This window comes from Macaca fascicularis, chromosome 2, assembly GCF_037993035.2.
Source record: "Macaca fascicularis isolate 582-1 chromosome 2, T2T-MFA8v1.1".
Taxonomy (NCBI): domain Eukaryota; kingdom Metazoa; phylum Chordata; class Mammalia; order Primates; family Cercopithecidae; genus Macaca; species Macaca fascicularis.
Genome location: NC_088376.1, coordinates 13,785,950 through 13,810,713, shown reverse-complemented (window position 1 = coordinate 13,810,713; position 24,764 = coordinate 13,785,950). Strand labels below are relative to the sequence as shown.

The 24,764-nt window shown below is 33.9% G+C and overlaps 1 long non-coding RNA gene across 6 annotated transcripts in view; it reads left to right on the top strand.

Annotated features, from left to right (window-relative positions):
• The window catches only part of LOC123571918 (uncharacterized), a 798,252-nt gene that overhangs the window by 722,805 nt on the left and 50,683 nt on the right, over positions 1-24,764 (top strand). The gene's annotated exons all lie outside the window — the stretch shown is intronic.

The following is a 24,764-nucleotide window of genomic DNA, read 5'->3' as shown; positions in this document are numbered from 1 at the left end:
CTTCAGAATCCAGATGGGAGGCAAAAGACATTTCTCATGTCAGCAGCAAGAGAAAAATGAGGAAGAAGCAAAGGTGGAAACCCCTGTTAAAACCATCAGATCTCGTGAAACTTACTCACTATCACGAGAATAGCATGGGAAAGACCAGCCCCCATGATTCAATTACATTCTCCTGGGTCCCTCCCACAACACATGGGAATTCTGGGAGATACAATTCAAATTGAGATTTGTGTGGGATCACAGCCAAAGTATATCAAGGGTGTTAAAGTCCCCTATCATTATTATATTGTAGCCTATCTCTCCTTTTAGATTTATTAATGCATGCTTTATATACTTAGGAGCGCCTATGTTGGGTGCATAGATGTTTATAATTGTTATGTTCTCTTACTGAACTGACCCTTTTATCATTATATAGTGACCTTCTTTGTTTTTATAGACTTTTATTTGTAATCATCACTTATATCTAAGTATAGCTACTCCTGCTCTTTAATGGTTCCCAGTTGCCTGGAATGTATTTTTTTGCACCCCTTCATTTTCATTTTATGTGTACCTTTATTGGTGAAGTGGATTTTGTGTAGGCAGCATATAGTTGGGTTTTCTTTCCTCATTCATTCAGCTTCTCTGTAGCTTTTTATTGGAGAATTTAGTCCATTAACATTCAGTGTTATTATTAAGAGTTACTACAGCCATTTCTGGATTGTTTTCTGGTTGTTTTGTAACGCTTTCTTACTTTCTTTTTTCTTCCTGTCTTTTGTGATTAGTGGTTTTCTCTGGTAGTATGTTTTAATTCATTGCTATTTATTTTTTTGTGAATATATTATAGGTTTTGCATTGTGGTTACCATGTGACTTATAAAAAACATCTTATAAACATAACAAGTTATCTTAAAGAGATGAGTACTTATCTTAGACCACACAGAAAGTAATAGAAAAAAGAAACATATTCTACACTTTAACATCATACCCCTACATTTTGACTCTTAGTTGTTTCAACTTATTTTTTATTATGCATCTCTTAATAGGTTTCTATAGCTATAGCAAAATGATATATTTGCATTTTGGGCTTCATACTAGAATTATAAGTGGAATACACACTACAATTCAAATATCAGACTATTTTAGCTTGTCCATGTGTTTAATTTTACCAGTGAGTTTTATACCTTTAATTTTTTTAAGTTCATTAATTTTTTTCTTTAAGATAGAAGAATTTCATTTAGCATTTAGCACTTCTTGTAAGACAAGTCTGGTGATGCTGAATTCCCTCAGCTTTTATTTGTTTGGGAAAGACTTTATATCACTTTAATATTAGCAGGATAACTGTGCTGGATACAGTATTCTTGAATGGCAGTTATTTTCTTTTAGCACTTTGTAAATGTCAAGAATATCGTTCTGTTCCCTCTTGGCCTATATGTTTTTTGTTGAAAATTCTGTTGCCAGATGAGTTGGAGCTCCTTTATATGTTTTTGCTTCTTTTCTCTTGCTGCTTTTAGTATTTTCTCTTTGCCCTTGACTTTTAAGAATTTGGTTAATTTATGGTTTGGGGCAGTTTCATTTGGGTCTAATCTGTTGGTATTCTCTGCCCTTCCTGTACCTGGATTTTTAAATCTTTATTGAATTTTGAGAATTGTACTCTTATTACTTACTTGAATAAGCTTTTCACCTCGTGCTCTTGCTCAACTCTTTCTTGAACACCACTAATTCTTATATTTGGTATTTTGATCTAATTTTCTATATCTTGTAGGTGATCTTTGTTGCTTTTCAATTTTTCTTTTTCTCCTCTGTGTATTTTTAAATGGCCTGTCTTCAAGATCACTGATTCTTTCCTCTGCTTGATCCACTTTGCTGTTGAGATCCTTTAGTGAATTTTTCAGTCTAGCAAATGTATTTTCTAAGTTCCAAAATTTCTGTTTGACTTTTTAAAATACTTCAATCTCTTTGTTAAATTTCTGTGATTAATTTCAGAATTATTTTACTGTGTTATCTTGGAGATCACTGAGTTTTCTTAAAACGGCAGTTTTGAATTCTTGGTCGGAGAGACCATATATCACTGTCTCTTTAGGGTCAGTCACTGATTCTTTGCTTTGTTCATTGGGGAGATTATGATTCCCTGTTTGCTGTTGTTTCTTGTGGACATATACCTATGTCTTTTCATTGAAGGATTAATTATTTATTCCAGTCTTCTGTCTGGCTGATTTTGTTTTTTATGAAGTACATTTGCTTAGAGCTTGTTTTCCACTAGATCATTGCCTCCTTTTTGGCTCTAGGTGGCATCTTAAGCCCAGGTTCACTTCAGCTCTAGTAAAGGATAGGAGCATTGGCCTTCCTCACTGCGGAAGCTCCGAAAGGGGATACCCAGCAATGTGGGAAAACTGGAAAGGGGTTTGTGTCCAGAAGACTTGTGGAATAAATCTCCTATAGCGTGGTGATGCTGAACAGCCACTCTGATTGGGCATGTCCTTTGACTGAGTTATAGAGTTGAAGTTCTAGGACTGGGGATGGTAGTCCCACCTTCCCTTTTTGTCTCCCCTGTCCTCGGTGATGCTTAAAGGATTCACAGCGCTTCCTGTGGGTTAAGGCATGAGCAGATTTCCTGCCAGCGAACTCAGGATTGTGGGACAACACCATCTTGAGGTGGCTGTCCACCTGAATTCATTTTGTCCACTTCAAAAATTTTGAGTTGGAGGAAAATTTTCCTGTTGCTTGGTGCTGGGCAGAATAGGGGGAGGGGCATCACAGATATGCAGGTTAGATTCTTTTACTGTCTACTTGGAATTTTTTCACTTCTCTGTGGCCCTGGGAACTGTCTCATCTTCATATTTGAATTGTCCAATATTGCTAGTGATGACTTTGGTGCTGTATATTAGTTTTTGGTTTTCTGTGGTGGATAGTGAAACTAACTTGCTTTTATTTTGCCATTATGAAACCAGAAGCCAGTCTTTTCACTTTCTTGAAAATGTCCCTTTATGAAAAAAAGTTAGTAATTTTGATGCAGCCTTCAATTTATCTGTATTTTGTTTTGATGCTTGGGCTTTTGGTGTCGTATTTTAAGAATCTTAAACCAATTTAAGATTATGATGATTTAACCCTATGTTTTCTTCTAAGGGCTTATAGTTTTAACAGTCAAATTTAGGTTGTTGAATCATTTTGAGTTAATTGTTATATATGGTGTGAGATAGAAATTCAACCGTATTCTTTAATTCTGCTGTCCCAGCACAATTTGTTGAAGAGATTCTCCTTTTACCATTGAACAGTCTTGGCACTCTTGCTGAGAATCAATTGGCTATAGATGTATGAGTTTATTTATGGACTCTTGATTTTTTCCTTTGGCCTGTATATTTCTCCTTATGCCAGTACAATGGTGTTTTGATTGATTTGAAATTGAGGAGTATGAATCTTCCAACTTTGTTCTTTTTTAAAAGATTGTTTTGGTTATTCAGGTCTCCTTTCAATTTCAAATAAATTTGAGAACTTCATTAAATCTGTAGATCATTTTGCGCAGTATTGGCGTATTAGCAGTATTAGATTATTGAATTTGTGAACACAAAATGTCTCTTCATTTGCTCAGATCTTTAATTTCTTTCAGCAATGTTTTGCAGTTTTTAGTGTACAGATCTTTCACCTCCTTGGTTGCATTTATTCCTAGGAGTTTTATTCTTTTGGATGCTATTGTACATGGAAATGTCCTTTCATATGTTAAGGCTAACCCCTTATATTCTTAATTTTCTGAATGTTTTCATCATGAAAGGGTGTTGAATTTTGCCAAATGCCTTTCTCTGCATCAATTGAAATGATCATGATTTTTCTTCTGCTTTGTTCTATTTTTGTGGTGCGTTGGGTTGATTATCTCATGTTGAACAAACTTTGCATTCCTGGGAAAAATTCTACTTGTTCATATTCTTTCAATATGCTGTTTAATTTTGTTTTCTGGTATGTTATTGAGAAATTTTGCATGTACATTCATAAACAATGTTTATCTGTAATTTTCCTTTCTTGTGATGTCTTCATCTGGCTTTGATATTCGAGTAATGCTGACCTCATATAATGAGGTAAGCATTTTCTCTTTTTTCATTTTTTTAAAGAGTTTGAAAAGAATTGGTCTTAATTCTTTTTAAAATGTTTGTAGAATTTACTAGTGAAGACTTTGGATCCTTGACTCTTTTTGTTCAGAGTTTTATTTTATTATTATTGATTAAATTTACTTATTTGTTACAGGCCTGCCAATATTTTCAATTTCTTTTTTAGTCATTCAAATTTGTACATTTCTAGGAACATTCTCATTTCATCTAGTTTATATAATTTGTTGGTATGTAATTGCTCGTTATTTTTTCCTCATAATTTTTTAAAATTTCTGTAAAGTCAGTAGAAATGTCCCCACTTACATTCTTATTTTATTTGTTTGCATAAACTATCTCTCTTTTTCTTTTCAGTCCAGCTAGGGGTTTGTCAAATTGCTGATTTTTTTCAAAGAACCAACGTTTGCTATTATCGATTTTCTCTGTTGTTTTTCTATTACCTATTTCATTTATTTCCACTGTTATCTTATTATTATTTTTTTCCTTGCTAGCTTTGGCTTGCAGGAAAAATTTTTCAAAATTGTCAAGTTGTAAAGTCAAACTAATGAGATGATTTTTAATGTGAGCACTTATAGCTATAAATTTTTCTTTAAGGATTGCTTTCTATACATGTTACAAGTTTTGTTATGCTGTCCTTCATTTTTATTTACCTCAATTATTTCCTAATTTATCTTGAATTTCTTTAACTCATTGGGTATTTAAGGCTATGTTGTCTAATTTCCAGATATTTGTGGATTTTCCAGTTTTCCTTCTGTTAACAATTTTAACTTAAGTTCATTGTATTTGAAAAAGATGCTCTATATAATTTTAATGTTTTAAAATTTATTGAGACTTGTGGATTAACATATAGACTATCCTGGAGAATGTTCCATATGCACTTGAGAATGTGTATTCTTCTATTGGTAAGAAGAATGTTTTAGAAATGTCTTTTAGGTATGGTGATATATATTAATAGTATAGTATACTATTTTTGATCTGTATTGACCCATCTAGATCATCTGTCTATTATTTAAGGTGGGTATATAAAATCTCTACATATTATTTTAGAAAAGTCTATCTCTTCCTCTAGTTTTGTCAACATTTGCTTCATATGTATTAGGGCTTTGTTATTTGATGTATATATATTTACAATTGTCATATCTTCTTGAAAAATTGACCCTTTTACCAACATGTAGTGTAGTTCTCTCTTGTAGAAGTTTTGCTTATGTCTGTTTTTCTGAATTGAGCATAGCTACTCTAGCTCTCTTTTGATTATAATTTGCATAAACATATTTTCTATCCTTTCACTTTCAACCTATTTGTGTCTTTGGAGCTAAAGTGAATGTCTTATAGACCTCATATAGTTGGATCCTTTTTAAAAGTCCATTCTACAAATCTCTGCCTTTTGATTAGAGTGCTTAATCCACTTCCATTTAAATTAATTACTGGTAAGGAAAAACTGCCATTTTGCAATTTATTTTCTCTGTGGTTTTTACCTTTGTTTTCCTTCATACCCTCTGTTGTTATTTTCTTTGTGTTTAGTTGATTGTAGTATTTTGAATCATTCTCTGTTCTTTTTGTGTCTGTTCTAAAATATACATTTACTATTGTAACCATCGGGGCTATCTTTAACATCCTATGTTTATAGGATGTAGTTTGAATTAATACCAACATAATTTCAATAACAGACAAAAACTCTGTTCTAATACATATTTGTTCACCCCCTTGTGTTGTAGTTGTCAAAAATTACATCTTATAGGTTGTATGCATAATAATATATATTATTATTTTTATGCATTTGACTTTTAAATTATTTAGAAAATAAAAAAGTTGAATTGCAAACCAAAAATATAAGAATACTAGCTTTCATATTTGCCCATTTAGTTGCTTTAATTGGAATTCTTTCTTTATTCATAAAGAATCAAATTACATTCTTAGAGTTCTTTCATTTGAACCTAAAGGTCTCATTTGCCATTTCTTCCTCAGCTCTTGTTTATCTGGGAATGTCTTCATTTCTCTCCATATGAAGCACAGTTTTGCTACATATAAAATTATTGGTTGACAGTTTTTTTCTTTCTTTCTTTTAGTACCTTAAATACGCCATTCCACTGTCTCTCCCACCATGGTTTCTGTTGAGAGATGGGCTTTTAATTTTATGAAGTCTGTCTCATGTTACTTCTCTGTTGCTGCTTTCAAGAATTTCTTGTAGGTTTTGCTTTTGATTAGAGTATGTCTCAGGGTGGATCTTTTTAAGTTTATCAGAGTGGAGGGACTAAGTTTCTTGAATTTATAGATTTAAACCTTTTATCAGATTTGGGGAGTTTATGGCCATTCCTTCAAATATTGTTCATGCACATTTCTCTCTCTTTCCTTCTGGGTTTCCCATTATGCACATGTTAGTGTACTTGATAGTGTTCTATGGGTTCTGTAGGTTTTTTACTTTATTTATTCTTTTTTGCTCTTCAAATTGGATCATGTCAACTTTGCTATCTTCAAATTCATGATTCTTTCTTTTGACTCTTCAAATCTACCTGCTTAACCTCTCTTATTTTAGTTACGGTACTCTTGGAACTCTTCAGTTCCAGCATATCTATATCTATATCGGTTTTCTTATTTCCTTTGGCTTTTGTCCATATCTATCTCCAATTTAGCTCTGAATATATTGATAATTGACAAAGTCTTCATCTACTAATTCCAACGTCTAGGTTTCCTCAAGGGCAGTCTCTCTCATTTATTTTGTTCCCTTGAATGGGTCCTGTTTCTTTGTATACTTGTGATTTTTTGTTGTTGTTTACAACTGGGCATTTGAGTATCATATTGTGGTAATATTGTATTATAAATATCATATTGTGTAAATCAGCTCCCTCTCCTCTAGAGTTTGCTTTGTTTGGATTGTTGATAGTTGTGGTCATCCATTTGTTTATCGACTTTCCCCAACTTTTTTTTTTTTTTTTTTTTGGCTATTTGGGGTCTCTTATGCCTCTTTTATTTTAGCTTGTGTTTGGAAAGTGCTTTGACAGATATATATATATATATAAATTTTTAAACATGATGAGCCAAGCAAGCAAAAACATCTCTCCCAGTCTTTGCATGTCTGCTCTGTATTGGAACACTCCTTCAACACTTAGTCGGTACTGCACTGAGCCTAAATATATGATAGATATGAAAGCTTAGCCTCTTTTCAGGTCTTTTTTAAAAAATTATGAGGTCTTGCCCTGGACATGTCTGTGGCTTTCTAAATTCTCTAGTATACCTGGGTGCTTTCGAATGCCCTAACTTTCCAAATAAACTCTTCCTAGCTTTTCTTCCCATGCTTTTGATAGTCTATTGAATGTCTCGTTATCTTTTGTCCCAGGCCACTACTGGTTTTTCATTAGCCTTACAATGTTTTCAAGTATTGTTTACCAACTTTCCTTCCTGAATAAGTTTCATGTTAGGCAAAACAGAGATGACACCTTTGGTCAATCCTTCAGGTATCCTCCAGGCAAGTTAGGACAGACATATTGAATAATCTGTGAATAAGGTATTTTCTGCTTTCCCTGGAAACATAGACTAGGTTCCACGTTAGGAATTGGGCCTACAATCTTCAAGACTGCTGCTGAACTTGGGAGAGAATGAAGTAAGTTAAATGCCACAAAGCTTTTCTACCATTTAACAGTTGCCTTTACTTGATTTAGTACTTACTGAGTTGCTACAAATCTTTGTTTTCTGTAGTTCTGGCAAAGTTAGTTCTGACAGTTTCTGCTTGGTTCTCAATGTTTCTGTGGAAAGAAGGAAGCTTAAAGTTGCTTACTCTAATATTTTGTTTATTTACCATGGGAGCAGTAGTTTTCCCACGTATTTTTGAAATTACTGCCAATCTACAGAGGCAAAAAATAGTATCTCATTGTTTCTATTGTTATTTCTCTGATAATTTGTTAGGTTGTGTCTCTCTTCATAAGTTTCTTAGGCACTTTGCTGGGAATTTAGGTTTTTTGTTTCTTACTGGTTTGTAGATTTTCTTTAGATAGTCTTCAAATGAATTCTTTTGTTATATATGTTGTAATTATTTTCTTCTCCCTTCCATTTTATTTTAATATTGTTTATGATGCCTACACTAAAAAATGTTTATAATTTTTATATAGTTAAGCTCAATAATATTTTCCTTTATGGCTTTTGAGTTTTATGCCTTGCTTAATAAGGCCTTTCCTAAAAATATTTTCTAGAGTAAATCTAATTCATGTATTAGCTTATTAAATATTATTTAAATAAAAAAATTATTAAAATACTTGAATAAACATTTATTTATATTTTTGATTCCCTTATGTTGTACTCTAACTTTTTGGCAACTGTCTTTTTATTTTGATTTTTTTCCAACTGCTTTTGGCTTTGTTTCAGCATTCTTTCTGAGATTTCACTTTTCTTGCATGCTGTAGCCTGTTTCTACTAATTATAGAATGACATGGAACAAGCTTATCTGGGTCATCCTCCAGTGGCTTGTGTTTAGAGGGAGCATGATCTTGTTCCTTCTGGATGTCACTACTCACCTTGACACTTCTTGGCCTCTTTCATACAAGTTGTCACATCTCTGCCCTAAAATTTGTGTCGCCAAAGTATGAAAGAAAAACTGGTGTAAACTTAGTTCCACCAAAATTCATCATGATAATTCTTAATATATATTCATTTAAATTAATTACATTTAAATTAATTTAATTACATTAAAATATATTTATTGAGAATTATGATGAATTTTGGTGGAAGTAAATTTATATATTTATATACAAATATATTTGACATAGTTATATTTTTATATACATATATTTCTCAATATATATGCTTATTGCATCTTTTACCTTTGATTTGGAGAATTTCTAATAGCGTTCCTGCCCTTGGAAGCTGTCTTTCTCTTTACTCTTTTAATCTGTGGTCCTTTTTGTCAAGCTGATTGTTTCTGCATTTTACTCTCATAGATTCTTCAACCAATTTGATTCACTGAAGAGAATCTTTTTTGTTTGTTGCTAGTATTATAATTTTGTTTGGTCTATTACATTTTTTATGTCTTCTCTAGGGAAGCAAAATATATAAGCATTTGTTCTCAGACTAATATCTTGATCTAATTTTCTACGTATCTTTTTATTCTTACCACACATTTTTATAATAGGATTTGAGGCTCTTTGAAAGAACACATTTAGTAAAATATAATAAAAATACTTGAGGGAATGAGAAGATACGAATAAGTAAAAATGGAAAGAAAACAGCAAGAAATTAGTTTGGTACTTGTAGGAATTCAGACCTTCGGCAGGCTTGGAGCTTATTCCTGATGAGAGATAGTAAAGCTAAGTGTATACTGGGAAACTCACCTTTGACTTGTCCAGAAATAAATTTCCTAGGATTGGTTTTGCACAGTCCCTAGAACTAGTGGATAGAAAGGTGTTTAGCCAGAGTTTCCAAATTGTAAATCTTCCACTAGAATGGAAAAGTGGTAGTTCTGATTATGGTCAGAATTTTATTCCACCAAGACAGAATCATTGGCAGCCCGGCATCTCAGAACTGATTATACACTAGCTTACCCATTCTGTGAGAGAAGGTTGTATGCCAAACTTTTCTTCAAATATTCTGGACCACAATATAATAATGCCAGTACTAAGGAAGTGATAAGGAAACAACAACTGAATTTTCTTGAGAGAAATGAACAGTTGATTATGTAATCTTTTGTGAGCATTATGGTAAGGTTCTCCAGCTGCCTATCTTTGACCTAGGACTTTTTGACTTGGCCTTTTTGTGAAAGCAACAGAACATAATCGGACAGAAGCTCCAGAGAGCTGGATGATATAGAGAGAATAAAAAAAGATAGTCTATGATGAACCTCTGATTCACAGCATCCTTTTGTTAATAGTAAGGCATGATAAAATACAAGCATCACCCAAGGAATTAAAGGATTTTTTTGATCAGGAATTATAGATTCTAATTATAGATCTTTAGTTACTTCCTGAATAACCCCTGGAAATTCAATTATTCTTTTATTTATTCTTCTGTGAAAGGGAGGGAGTGAAAGGAAATTCTAATGTTTTTTAAAATAGTATTAAAAAGAGTTAAGAGAAAAATTGGAGGCAAATGAAACTTTTGAAGTGGGAAGTAATTCAGTATAATTCTTGACGCATTCATGTTCATTTAATAGTAGCTCACTCTGTTCAAGTCTTAGACTACTTTCAAGTATGGCTCAGTGTTTTCAGGACTCAGTAGCTTTATGATTTATTATTTTTTCCAGGTCTAATCCACATCATATCCCAGAATTACTTCTGAGCAAATGTCTTTTCTGTTCTGTGCTTCAATAAATCCCACCACAGAATTGAGTTCACAGGAGAAACTGCTTGAAAGAAGAAATGAGTTTAAAACTTGAATTAAGTTTCCTCAGATAAGAACAAATTTTTTTTCCTCCCTGAAGAACCTTATGAGCATGTACTTACTCTTAAGGAAAGTAGCCTGGACTTGATAATTGACCAAGCTGTAACTTGAGGAACCATCTAACCCCCAGAGGAAAATCAATTGAGGGAAGGTTGTGATGTGCTTATTTCTCTTGTGGGGTGTGGAGGGCACTTCCTGAATCATGGTGGGAGATCAATGTTTTGTTCATTCTTTTCAGTGCAGATCCTTAAGAGTAGAATCCACACTTTTTATCCTTCCTGGGCCAAATTGATTACTCCTTCTTCTACATCCAACCAAAATTTTGTATACTTCTTATTTTAGCCTTCCTGAGATTTACAGATACAGTAGAGTGTGGGCTTTAGAGACAGAGAGATGTGGTTTCAAGTACTGTCTCTGCCACTTATTAACCATATAACTTAAAACAAGTTGTTCATCAGTAAAGTAGGGATAATAACAACTATTTCTTTGGCTTGGTGTGAGAGTTAAATATGCTACAGAATGTAAATTCCACAGAGAAGTCTCTGGAGTGTCTGGCACCTTATAGACACGCAGTCAATCGCAGGATGGCACATGTGTGGTAAGATATGAGAGAGAGAAGTTAGATCACAACCTCCATCTATGTAACATAGAAGGCATGAACAAAAATAGATGTCCTATTGCTGTACTGGCCACCATCAAACACATAGAATGGTAGTGTTTCACGCAGCAGTCTTTAAAATGTGTAAGCCAGAGAAAGAGGAGTACAAGAATATCCAAGGCTTTGCATAGTTTGTCAATGCTCCTAATAATATTTCCACCCCATAAAGAATGCAAAAAGGAAAGTAGATGGGTGGACAAATTCTGATAAATCCTGTCCATATACTAAAGTAAGAAGTAGATTCGGTCCGGAAGATGTCAAAGAGGTTGATTATCATCAGTATTATCATTTTGAATGTCTTAGCTAGTATAGTTATATGAGAAAAAAAAGAACTATAAAAGTGAGAATGAAACACATAAAATTATTTTTATTTGCAGAGGATATGATTGTGTACTATTACAACTCAGGAGTATTGTCTGAAAACTATTAGAAATAAAGAGAGTTCAGAAAATTCCCTGTTTGCAAAATTTATATTAGAATCATTGGTTTTTCTATATGTCAACTATAAACAGAAAATTTAATAAAGAAAATATCCCATTTATAATACCAGGAAAGAAAAGATTTAAAAAGCTCGTAAGAAGAAATATTCAGGGTTTATGTGAAGGAAACTTTAAAACTCTTCTGAGAGATATAAAAGAAGACTTGGAAAATAGACATAACTTATTCTTAGAAAGCCTCAATATCATAAAGATGGTATCTCACAAAATTAATTTGTGAAGCCTATGCCACCTAAAATAGAATACCAATGAGATGTTTTAGGGAAAACTTTACAAAATATTTTCTGAGAAATATATTTATAAAGTTGCTACAATTCTGAAAAAAAAATAGGGTCAGTGGAATGAAGTTTAGATTCTAGAAAATATTCATCCAGAAATATATGGACATGTTATCTATGCTAAAGATGGAATTGCATTCAGTAGGAAAGACAGGTTAAATGAAAAACAGTGCTGTGAAAATTGAATTCACATTTGTGGAAAAAAATAAACTTGGATGGCTATAGTTACTTCAGTTTCAAAATGAATTTGAGATCTACTAATCACATAAATGCAAAAAATAAAACTTTAGCAATATTACAACAAAGCAATGACAAATAAGTCATTTAATTTATATGAAATATTAATGAAGTAGTTACTTAAAAATGAAAACCTAGAGTATGGCCACAGCATGATAGTATGAAAAATAAAAATAAAACTTCACAAAATGCTTGCAATATATACACTGGTTTTGAAAAATTATTAATAAATATTGCACCCATAAAATGGGCAATTATTTTACAGAAAATGAGACAAAATAAAAATAAACATAAAAATTCTAGTTTTCACTTATATTCAAGTGAATATAAATAAAATGAGAGTATTTATGTCTATTTAATTGGCAAAAGAGAATATAATAAATAATAGCAGTTTTAAGAAGGTCTTGGAATATGGATATTCTCCTTTGATTGAAGTCCAAACTGATGCCACTTTTGAAAGTAATTTGTCAACATCCAACACAAGTTTAAATGTGCACACCATTTCACCCAACAATTTCATTATCAGGGGTTGACCTAGGGTCACTTTTGTAAAACTACACAATAATATGGAAGATAATTTCTAATAGTTAAAAAACTATATGTTATGATACATTAAATAAAATATAACACTATATTCAAGCAACAAAATTCTACACAGTTTAAAAAGTATGCTACATCAGTATTTATTATTATCAATGGATCCTCAAAATATAAAACTGTAAAAGCAAGGCATAGTTACACTGGGTGATCTGGTGATCTCTTTTGCATAGGTAAACTCTGTGTATGTGTGTGTGTGTGTGCGCACACGTGCATATTATGTTACTTGCATATTTTAACTAAGAGTTAAGAAAATTTTGGTACTTTTCTGTTATGTTTCTAATGTTATTGGGGATTGGATAATGAGAAACTATTTTTTTTTAAATACAAACTTTTTTTTAGAGCAATTTTGGGTCAATAGTGAAATTAAGTGGGTAGTACAGAAATGTGCCACATACCCACTGCCCCAAAACATGACGAGCCTCCTTGCCATCATCCTCCTGTACCAGAACGTTACATCTGTCACAATCAATAAATCTACATTGACAGATCATTATCACCCAAAGTTCATAGTTTACTTTAGGATGTACTCTTTGTGTGTATGTTCTGTGGGTTTGAACAAAGTATAATGACATGTGTCCAACATTGTGGTATTATACAGAGTAGTTTCACTGCTCTGAAAAATCCTTTGTGCTTTGGCTATTCATCTCTGCCTTCCCCTTATTCCCTGGCAATCAATTTTTTTTCATTGTTTTGCCTTTTCTAGAATGTCATATACTTGGAATAACAATATATACAAAGCCTTGAAGACTGCCTTCTTTCACTTAGTAATATGCATTTAAGGTTCCTCTATGTCTTTTTTGTCAACATCTCTTTTTTTTTTGCACTGAGTAATATTTCATTGTATGAAATTCCCACAGTTTATTTATATATCCATCTATTAAAGGACAACTTGGTTGCTTCCAAATTTTGGCAATTATGAGTAAATTTGCTATAAATACCTGAGTGCAGGTTTTTGTCTGAATATAAATTTCCAACTTGTTTGGGTAAATACTAAGAAATGCAAATTGCTCAACCATATACTAAGTATATTTTTAGTTGTATAAGAAATTGCCAAACTGTATCCAATGTTAGCTATACCATTTTATATTCTTACCAGGATTGAAGAAGAGTTTTTGTTGCTCTATCTCCTTGCTAGCATTTGGTATTGTTTGTGTTTTCAATTTTAGCCATTCTAATAGGTATATAGTAGTAACCTGTTTACGTTTACAATTTCCCAATGATGTAAAATGTTGAGCACCTTTTCCTATGTTTATTTGTCATCAACACATTTTTTTGGTGAGGTGTCTTCAGATCTTTATCCCAATTTAAAATCAGATTGTTAATTTTGTTATTGTTGAGTCTAAGAATAATTGTTTATTTCAGATATAATTTAGATAAATTCTTGTTAACTTTAGAGAGTTATTTATCATATATGTTTTTTAAAAATATTTTTTTCCCAGGATGTGGCTTGTTTTCTCATTCTCTTGGCAGTGTCTTTGACAGAGCAAAGGTTTTTAATTTTAATGAAGTTAAATTTATCAACTTTTTCTTTGATGGAACATGTATGTTTGATGTTGTTTCTGAGAAGTCATTACTAAAGTCATCTAGAATTTCTAGAATTTTTATAGTTTTGGATTTTACATTTAGGTCTATGATTTATTTTTAGTTAATTTTTGTGAAGGGTGTAATGTCTGTATCTAGATTCATTCATTTTGCATGTGGATGTCCAGTTGTTCCAGTTCTATTTGTTAGAAAGACTGTATTTTTTTTCTATTGAACTACCTTTACTTTTTTGTCAAAGATCAGTTGACTTTGTGTCTATTTTTGAGCCCTCTATTTTGTTTCATTGATCTATCTTTCTATTTTTTTCTCTAATACCACCCTGTCTTAATTACTATAGTTTTACACTATGTTTTGAAATTAGGTAATATCAGTCCTTTGATCTTTTTCTTCAATATTATGTTGGCTATTATATTGATTTGCTGGGGTTGCCATAACAAAGTACCATAGACTAGGTGGCTTAAACAAAAGAAAATTATTCTCTTACAGTTCTTGGAGGCTGGAATTCCAAAATCAAGGTGCTGGCAGGGTTGGTTTCCTCTGAGGCCTCTCTTAGGCTTGTAGATTACCACCTTCTTACTGCTTCTTCACTTGGACTTTTGTCTGCACAGACATCCCTGGTATCTCTAGTATCTTCATCTCCTCTACTTTTAATTACACTAGTCAGACTGGATTTCGACCTACTCTAAGATCTCATTTTAACTTGTCTACCTCTTTAAGGACTCTATCTACAGGTACAGTCACATTCTGAGCTATTGGAGATTATGACTCCAATATATGAATTTGGGGGGAGGACACTTCAGTTCACAACAGCTATTCTAGATCTTTCGCCTCTCCATCTAAACGTTAGAATTACAGTTGACCCTTAAACAACATGAGTTTGAACTGTGTGAGTCCACTTCTATGCAGATTTTCTTTTGCCTCTGCTACCCATGAGACAGCAAGACCATCTCCTCCTCCTCCTCTTCCTCATCCTATTCAATATGAAGATGATGAGGATGAAGACCTTTATGATGAGTCACTTCCACTTAATAAATAGAAAATATATTTTCTCTTCCTTATGAGTTTCTTAATAACATTTTCTTTTCTTTAGCTTACTTTATTGTAAAAATGCAGCATATAGTAACATACAAAATATGTGTTAATTCACTATTTATGTTATTGGTAAGGTTCCTCTGGTCAATAGTAGGCTACGAGTAGTTAAATTTTGGGACAATCAGGCAGGACATGGTGGCTCACACCTATAATCCCAGCACTTTTGGGATAGTGAGGCAGGTGGATAAGTTGAGACCAGGAGTTCGAGACCAGCCTGGCCAACATGGTGAAACCCAGTCTACTGAAAATACAAAAATTAGCTAGGCATGGTGGCATGTGCCTGTAGTCCCAGCATCTCAGGAAGTTGAGGCATGAGAGTTGCTTGAACTGAGGGGGACAGAGGTTGCAGTGAGCCAAGATAGTACCACTGCATTCTAGCCTGGGGACAGAGCGAGATTCTGTCTAAAGAAAGAAATGAATGAATGAATGTTGGGAGGATCAAAAATTATACATGGATTTTCAGGTATGTGGGTGGGTAGTGCCCTAACCGCTGCGTTGCTCAAGGGTCAACAATAGTTTGTCAATATCTACAAAATAACATACTGGGTTTTAAAAATTAATGTTATGTAGAATGTATAGATCTGGTGGGAAAGGACTGACATTTTGACAATACTGAATCTTCCTATCTGTAAGCATAGAGTATTTCTCCATTATTTAGTTTTTCTTTGATTTCTATCAGAGTTTTGGAATTGCCCCCATATAGATCTTGCACTTATTTTGTTACATTTACATCTATATATTCTGTTTTGGGGTGTGTGATGTAAACGGTATTATGTTTTTAATTTCACATTCCAATTATTCATTGCTGTTCTCTAGGAAAACAACTGACATTTGTATATTAACTTTCTGTTATGGGATGAATTGTGCTCTTCACCCCCAAAATTCGTATTTTAAAACCTTCCTAGCACCTTAGAATGTGATTATATTTGGAGATAGGGCTCTTAAAGGAACAGTTAAGTTAAAATGAGGCCATTAGGGTGGGCTATAATGCAATCTGACCAGTGTCCTTATAAGAGATTTCTTTTTTAACAGTCTCACTCTGTCATCCAGGATGGAGTGGTGTGGTGCGATCTCCACTCACTGCATCATCCGCCTCCCAGGTTCAAGTGATTCTCATGCCTCTGCCTCCAGAGTAGCTGGGATTATAGGTATGCACCACTATGCCCAGCTAATTTTTGTATTTTTAGTAGAGACAGGGTTTCGCCATATTGGCCAGGCTGGTTTCAAACTCCTGGCCTCAAGCAATCCATCCGCATCAGCCTCCCAAAGTGCTGTGATTACAGGTGTGAGCCACTGTGCCTGGCCTAAGGAGATTTGGAAACATTGAGAGACACCAGGAATGTGTGTGCACAGAGGAAAGACCATGTGAGAACATGGTGAGAAGGCATCTCTATGCAAGCCAAGGAGAGAGGCAACCCTAATGACACTTCGATTTTAGACTTCTAGTCCCCAGGACTGTGAAAAAATAAATTCCTATTGAAACAGAGAAAGCTCCCTCATCTCCCTAGCAGGCTGTGCAGTGGGGATGTGGCTCGCTTCTTCAGTGCCTGGCTACTCATATCCCCAGGGGGGCAGGCAGATAGGCAGGTTGTGGGGCTCCGACTCGACGGCAGCATCTAGGAGTATATGTTTACAGCTCCTGAAGCCCCAGTGGGCATGTGTTACAGTGTGCTCTTTCAGTTTTTCCATCCGTAGGCAGCTTGTGTTAGTCAGCTCAATTAGACCCTTTGCCTTATCGCAATGACAGAGGGCTTTCTGTATTCTGGGGTTTCTTGCCTTCGTGTACTGGAAGAACTGGATCAAACGTGGGCTTGGAGAATGAGTGCAAGGTTTTACTGATTAGAAGTAGCTCTCAGCAGATGGAGGAGCCAGAAGGGAGATGGAGTAGGAAGATAGTTTTCCTTTCTGAAGTCGGACCACTTAGTGGCCTGGACTCTCCTTCGACTGCCCCAGCCAAACTCCACATCAATCCGCTGGTCGAGGGCCTGCCGGCCTGCCGGTGTCTATTGGTCTGCTCCTGCACCGGTGAGTTCCTCTCCATGTCCAGCTACTTGTGTGCCTACCTGCTACCAGGGTGGTCTTGGGAAAGACAACATATGGGCAGGAAAACAGAAATGCCAGTCCTCACCTAGGTCCGTGGGCGCAGGTTGAGTGGGTGGAGCCGTAGTCAGAGACTACACCTTTCCCAGCACTTCCCTGTTTAAGAAGCACGATCCGTGGTATTTTATTATGGAAGTACTAGCAACTAACAGACCTTACATGCTGCAACTTTGCTCTAATTTCTTAGTTCTAGGAAGTTGTTCTGTTTTGGTTTGGTTTTTTACTTTGGGTGTTTTCTGCTTTATAACAAAGGAAAAAGCTAATGTATACTTCTGAAATATATAAATAATATACATCATTCTTCTTCCATGAATTGCAGTGATATACATACCCTCCATATAAGAATGTACCTATTTAGGGCAGCAGCATATGGTTAGGTCATAGCACAGTTCATAGAATGACATTGTGTACTCAATATTTGTTTAGTGAATAAGTTAGAGTTTAAATATACTGTTTGCTCCTATAATTTTCTAATAAGTTTTTAGGAAAAAATGATTCCTCAAAATCAGAAAGAATTGTTGAGATATGAAATAAATGAAGAGAGGAGAAAAGCTAATTGCGTAGAGGGACCTGTCTTCTGCCAACTGATCCTGGAGAGAAAATCCTCCCAGGAGCTCCATTCACAGATGAAAGAACAAGATTGTCTAGGATATAAAAAAAATCGAGGCTCTACTTGATAATCTTCTAAAATTTACTCTCCTATGCTGTTTCTCCAGTTTTTAAATGTGTTCTTGGCCAAGAGGGCACTAGCTGAAGAGTGTGCAATTCCTGCAAGATTTCCTCTATGGTCAAAGACAAAAATGAAATATATCTGGCATTTACAGAAAGAAGGTTATATTAGAGGTCTAGCTTACTATATGAATTTTTCCTATTTAAGTGAATTGTTTCCATTAGAGCTAGGCTGTATTTATCCTTATTATCAAAAGTTAATAGTTAACTGGAAAGTAGCCCAAGGTTTGACACATAGTAAGTGCTCAAAATGTATGCATACGCATGTATGTAGATGAATGACCAGTGCAGGAACAATGCATGTTAGATTTGGGCTTTTAATTTTAACTCCTTGAAAGAGATCTGTCCAGCTTTGTTGCCTCTAGGACTGAACAAAGAAGCCTGTTTTTATGGGCTGATGAAGTAGACATCCCATAGTTTGTCACAGATGACTAAAATAAATGTCTGCCTTAATAAAAAGAGAAATTATTTATATGGCTAAAAATAATCTATAAGCTACAAAATTATTTCCTGGTGAAGAAAGACCTTATAAATTATTGTTAAATTGAAGTGTCTTTACTGTATTACCCCTTCCCTGCTTTTGAGAGAGCAAGAGAGTAAAAAGAATATAGCATATTAAACAGTAGTCTTTAACTATGGTGCTAATGGTGCTTTCTAAAATATAATTCCCTGGATTTTGGAGGTCATGCAAATTAAAAATTAAGTTTGGTTGAAACTTTTCTGGCTAACGCAATTTTTAATCGTAGAAAGTCAATACATACCTGCAGAGTTTTGAAAGTGAAATCATTCGGTCACCTGGCCTCACACATCTACTTCTGTCTTTTGTCTAAGAATCCAGGCATGACCTAAACGTTGAAGAGTTTAAAGCCTTTTCTCTGCAATCCACCCTCTTGTCTATCAGTGGGAGTAAGCATGTACTTAAAAATCTTTTATTAATTAAGCTGAGTGCTCATGAGGTGCAAGCATCTGTGCTAGATATTTCTAGGAGATGCAGAGTAGATCAAGATAGCATGAGGCCTCACCACCTAAGAAACTTGCAAGCTAGTTGGAAAGTCAGTTCATCTAACTTCTTTCTAATAGCTGGTACCAGAAGGAAAAGTTTATTACTTAGGGGATTGTAATATTCTTTAGTGGGATGTAGTAAGATAATGTTAAATTTCTATTGGTACTTATTTTTATCTACTGTCTAAAATTTCTATTATCTTTTTAAATAATGTATGTTATGTTAATATATTAGCAAATGTTGGTATAATCAACATGAATTGGGGGTATGGGCTTATTTCATGGAAAGTTTATTTTGTAGAGAGAGGTAAATGTTAAAATCATTTTGGAGAGTACTGGATATACCTGGTACTTGGTCTCACACACTTAGAAATAAAATGATCAGTATTTAGCAGAGGACCTGGGACAGTGCAGCACTCCACCAGATATATAGATGGGGAACAGCATTAGTAGAAAGAGGTTGTGTTGAGGCTCATTTCCAGAGTTACGAGATAAAACTACCAAAAAAATCTGCTAATAGAGTACTTGCAATCAAAATTTTATCTGGTAATGATGCAGGGCAGGCAAGCCCCCATACTGGGGCTTAGCATGGGAGGGTTCTTTGCTTTATCCAGGAAAGAATTCAAGGGCAAGCTGGTAGTGTTAGACAGGAATTTTGATTGAAGCAGCAATGTGCAGCAGCAGCAGAGGAAGTGCTCCTTGTGGAGCAGAGCTAATTCATAGGTAGTGTGCCCAGAGTAGCAGCTCAGGAGCAGTCTTGTAGTCATATTTATACCCACTTTTAACTACATGCAAAGGAGCAGATTATGTAGAAATTTCTAGAAAAAGGGTGGTATCTTCTTGGTCATTGTGTCACTGCCATGGAAAGGGGTAGTCACTTCTGGGTGTTGTCATGGCAATGGTAAACTGAAATGACACTGGTGAGCATGTCTTAGGGAGAGGTACTTTCGCCTCCTCCCTGTTTCAGATAGTCTTCAGTCTGGTCTTGAGTTCGAGTCCCCACCTCCAGAGTCAAGTCCTGCCTCCTACCTTAGTAACAGCAGAATTATATGCAAAGCAAAACACAGACATTATTTCTCTTGCTATTTAAGTTGGTAACTGGAAGTTCCCTGCTCCTCTCATTCACTCGTCTTTTTTACAAAATTGTAGGAAGCTACTAGTGTGTATATAATGTTTTGCTTAGGGTTTTTGTGACTTTTATGCCAATTATCTGATTCTGAATGCAAAAGTTAACAATACATATTTTTCTTCAATAGAGATTGGGAATTACAGATACCAACATGAACACTTTATTGCTCATCTGTGATATTTCTTCAAAGAAATGTCATTACAAGCACCTTTTTGTGCTGGTAGATACAACATTTAGAAAATTGTTATCAGCAATTCAACAGGAATAAAGTGGAAAAAACCACCTTGATCTAATTTTACATAATTTAAAAAATATCTATTCTCTCCTCTATGTAACTGAATCCCTGTGCCTCTTGCTTGTTCTTTCTGGAAATTCACATCCTCTTCATGAAACACAAAAGTTTGGTTGGGCTTAACTCTAAGTTTTCTTTTGCTCTAATGTGCTATTTTCATGACAACACTTACAGATATTTGTTCCATATATATAAGGAATATTATTCTTGGCTGTATTTCAATTGTTATCTATGACCTTTTTAAGTCAAAAATACTATTTTGCTAAGTGTTTAGGTGCTTCAAATATTTGTAGAGTAATACTCTCATTCTACTCCAGACATCATATGGCTAATGTAACCATTTTTATTTCTTTTTAATATTTCTTGATAAGTCTATTATTCCTCAGTAAGTCTTTTTTATTTTCTGGAACCCTGATTAATGCATCAAAATCTTTCTGTAAGTCAGGTAGAAGAAGAATTCATGTTGATTGTGATTATGTGGCTTTATTAGAAATATGCATATTTGATGATATCCTTATATCTGAAAAATCATATACTGTCTGATCAGCTGCTGGGAGAACATGGTCCATCATTTTTCTCTCAATGATTAATCATAATGTTGAGAAACACTAGCTTATCTGAATCAATTGTAAAGTGTGTCATAATTGACTGATGACAAAATACTTTGCAAAAAATATTAAAGCAGATTGTAGGTTTTCCTTATAATAGAATCACTTTTACTCACACACCTCCATATGCTTTCTTGAGTGGGAGAGAAAGGATTAGAATTATGGCTGTTGCTAAGATTTAAAGATACATTGCAGAAACACCTATTAGAAGACACTGGTTAGATTTTAAGCATCCTTTCTGAGTGTGTTTCCTGTATATATAGGTGGAGGGTGTGGGGAATTAAGAATTAATGTCCCATATAATATATTATCAAGCTCAAGTTTGTGTCATCAGTATTGCCATAATTGCTATGATGGCCTATTAATTTATTTCCCTGCTCCTATTCTCCTCCTTACATGTTGCTTTCTACCTAGCAACCAAGGTGATCTTTTACAAATATGTCAATTAAGCTACCTTCCTCTTTAAAATTGCCCAGAAGCTCATCATTGTGCTTAAAATAAAATCTATACTTTTTATGGCCTATGGCTCCTTAGGATTTGACCTCTTCTTTCGTCTTGGACTTAGACTTTACTAGTCTTCCCTTTGCTCACCATCTATAGTTCAACCTCAAGCACATCTCAGCAGATGCTGTCAGTGTCACATCCATACTCCCTGACACTTACATCTGTATACATCCCAGCTGGACTTCGAATTATCAGCATATGGATTTATTTGTCTAAAATCTTTCTTTGGGTACTGGAGGCTGCTAAGCCTGCAAATGAGGCAGTCGGGAAGTTGTAGGGAATTAATACCTCTTAGAAATAACCCTCAATCAAGAACTGACCAAAGTGAGTATATAAATACACCTAACTTCTTTATCCTTCAGGTGGGGTAGATGTGTATTTTACACTGCCTCCCAGAGGTGCACAGCAGGATTAAGTTGCCATTGACCACTGTAGTAACTTGCTGAGTTATAACACCTTTACTGACATGCTTTCCTTCACTGCATTACCTCTCCATTCTCTATTTGTGTTTCCTGAGATTGTCTACAAGGTAGAGTACTTGTACTCAGTCCTTTTCTTAGGGTCTGCTTCTAGAAGGACCCAGACTAAGATAACTGAGTTAGTTTCCACAAAACTTTCTTTCTTCCCAAAGATATTGGACTTCTGGTCGTTTTAATTTCATCATAAATATCATACCTTTAAAGAATGGTCGTGTCTCCTGTCTAAAGTGGCAACTTAATTATGCTTTAATATCAGTATATTTTAATCTCTACATATCATTTACTATTATGCTTTTTTCTTGCTTATGTATCTGTTTGTTTTCTTACTTTCCAGTAGACAAGAGCTCTGGGGAAGGAAAGGCCTTTTTTTTTTTTTAATTATTATTTACTATGGAAGTACCACAGTAAATAATAAAGTCCATGGAACACTGGGGACTTAATATATGTATTGAGAATTAAGTATCAACTGTGAGTTACTCATATTTAGTCAACTTCTTTTTTTGTTTTGGTTTTTGTCAAACGGTTTTGAAAAAGAAATTGCACAAAGCGTTGGTTATTTAGAGGCATGTTTTCAAATGAATATTTTTGGTTTGCTTTTTAACTTTCAATTATGTATCTTTGAATGACTTTCCTAAAAGTGGGACACATTTGTTTGAACATATTGATATTTAGCTACCTAGAATAAAAATAATATATAAAAATTACATTTTAAAAATTACCAAATTATTTTTCTTACATATTCTTATAAAATCATGATAAAAATAATATGAAGCTTATTTCCACTTTTTAGATCAGAAAATGGAGGCTTTGCTAACAATAACAATTATCAGTAAAATCCAAAACTGCTGTTTTAAAAAGATCAATACATTTGGAAAACTGCTAGTCAGACTAATCAAGGGAAAGAGAAAGAACATGCAAATTCTTATCAAAAATGAAGAGGGCTCATCACTATTGATCCCATGGATACTAAAAGGGTAATAAAGGAATATTATGAATATTATGAACACTCTGACAACAAACTTGACAATTTAGATACAATGTACCAATTCCTGCAAGACACAAACTACTAAAACTCATATAAGGAAAAACAGGCAATCTTGATAGGCCTATATATTTATAAAAGAAATTAAATCAATAATTAGTAATCTTTTAAAAGAAGAACCAGGTCAAGATGGCTTTATTGGAGATTTCTATTAAATATTTTAAAAAGCAATGATACAAATTGTCTACAATCTCTTCTAGAAAAAGAAAGCAAAGAAGAAGAAACAGAGAGAACAACAACAAAAAACTGACAGACAGTCCTAATGTATCTATAATTACATCAAATGTGAATGGCCTAAATATGTTAATTAAAAGATAGGGATTGGCAGAAAAGTTACATGATCCTATCAGTTTATGTAGGAAAAGCATTTTATAAAATTCAGTACCAATTCATGATTAAAAACTCTTTGAAAACTATGACTAGAATGGAATTTTCTCAAACTTGTAAAAAGAACATTTACAAATACCTACAGCTAACACATTATACTTAAGGATCAAAGAGTAAATGTTTACTCACTGACACTAAGAACAAGGCAAGGAGGTGTACTGTCACCACTGCTCTATAATATAGTACTGAGTTCTAACTAATGCAATAAGACAAAGAAATAAAGAGATGCAAATTGGAATGAAAGAAAGGAAATTATTTCTTTGTGAAATTGGTATGATAGTCGACTTAGAAAATCCTAAGGAATCTTAAAAAATAAAAACTTCTAGAAATAATAAACGATTATAGCAGAGTTGCAGGATATAAAATCAACTTACAAAATCAATTGCACTGTTAAGTATTAGTAATGAGCACCTGGAAGGAAAAATTAAAATTATATGATTTATAATATCTCAAGAAATGCACACTTAGATGTAAATTTAACAAAATAAGCACAGTAATACTTCATTATACCTGGGGTATTAGTTCCAGAATTCCTGAGTGGATACCCAAATCCATGAATGCTCACGTCCCTTATATAAAAGTATGTAATACTTGCATATAATCTATATACATGCTCTTTTATGCTTTTAACTATCTCTACATTATTTGTAATACCTCGTATAATTTAATGCTATGTAAATACTTGCTATAGTGTATTTTCATATTTGTATTCTATTTTATTTTTGCATTATTTTTTCAATTATTTTTGATCCACAGTTGGTTGAATCCGTGGAGTGGATGTAAAACCTGCAGATATAATGGACTGTACAGCACTTGCATACTGAAAACTACAAAATACTAATGAAAGAAATAAAAGATGATTATCTAAATAAATGGATAACTCTACCATGTTCGTGATTGAAAACTCAATATTTTAAAAATGTCCGTTCTCCCTAAATTGATATAGAGGTGTAATGCAGGCAAAATCTCAGGAAGCCATTTTGTAGATATAGACAGATTATTGTAAAACTTATCTGAAAAGGGCAATGAAACTAGAAAAGCTAAAACAATTCTGAAAAAGACCAATGAAAATCATTCTATTCAATTTTAAGACATTATTAAATAAGTCTGGTAATCAAAATCTTATGGTGTTGCTTGAACAATAGGGAAGTAG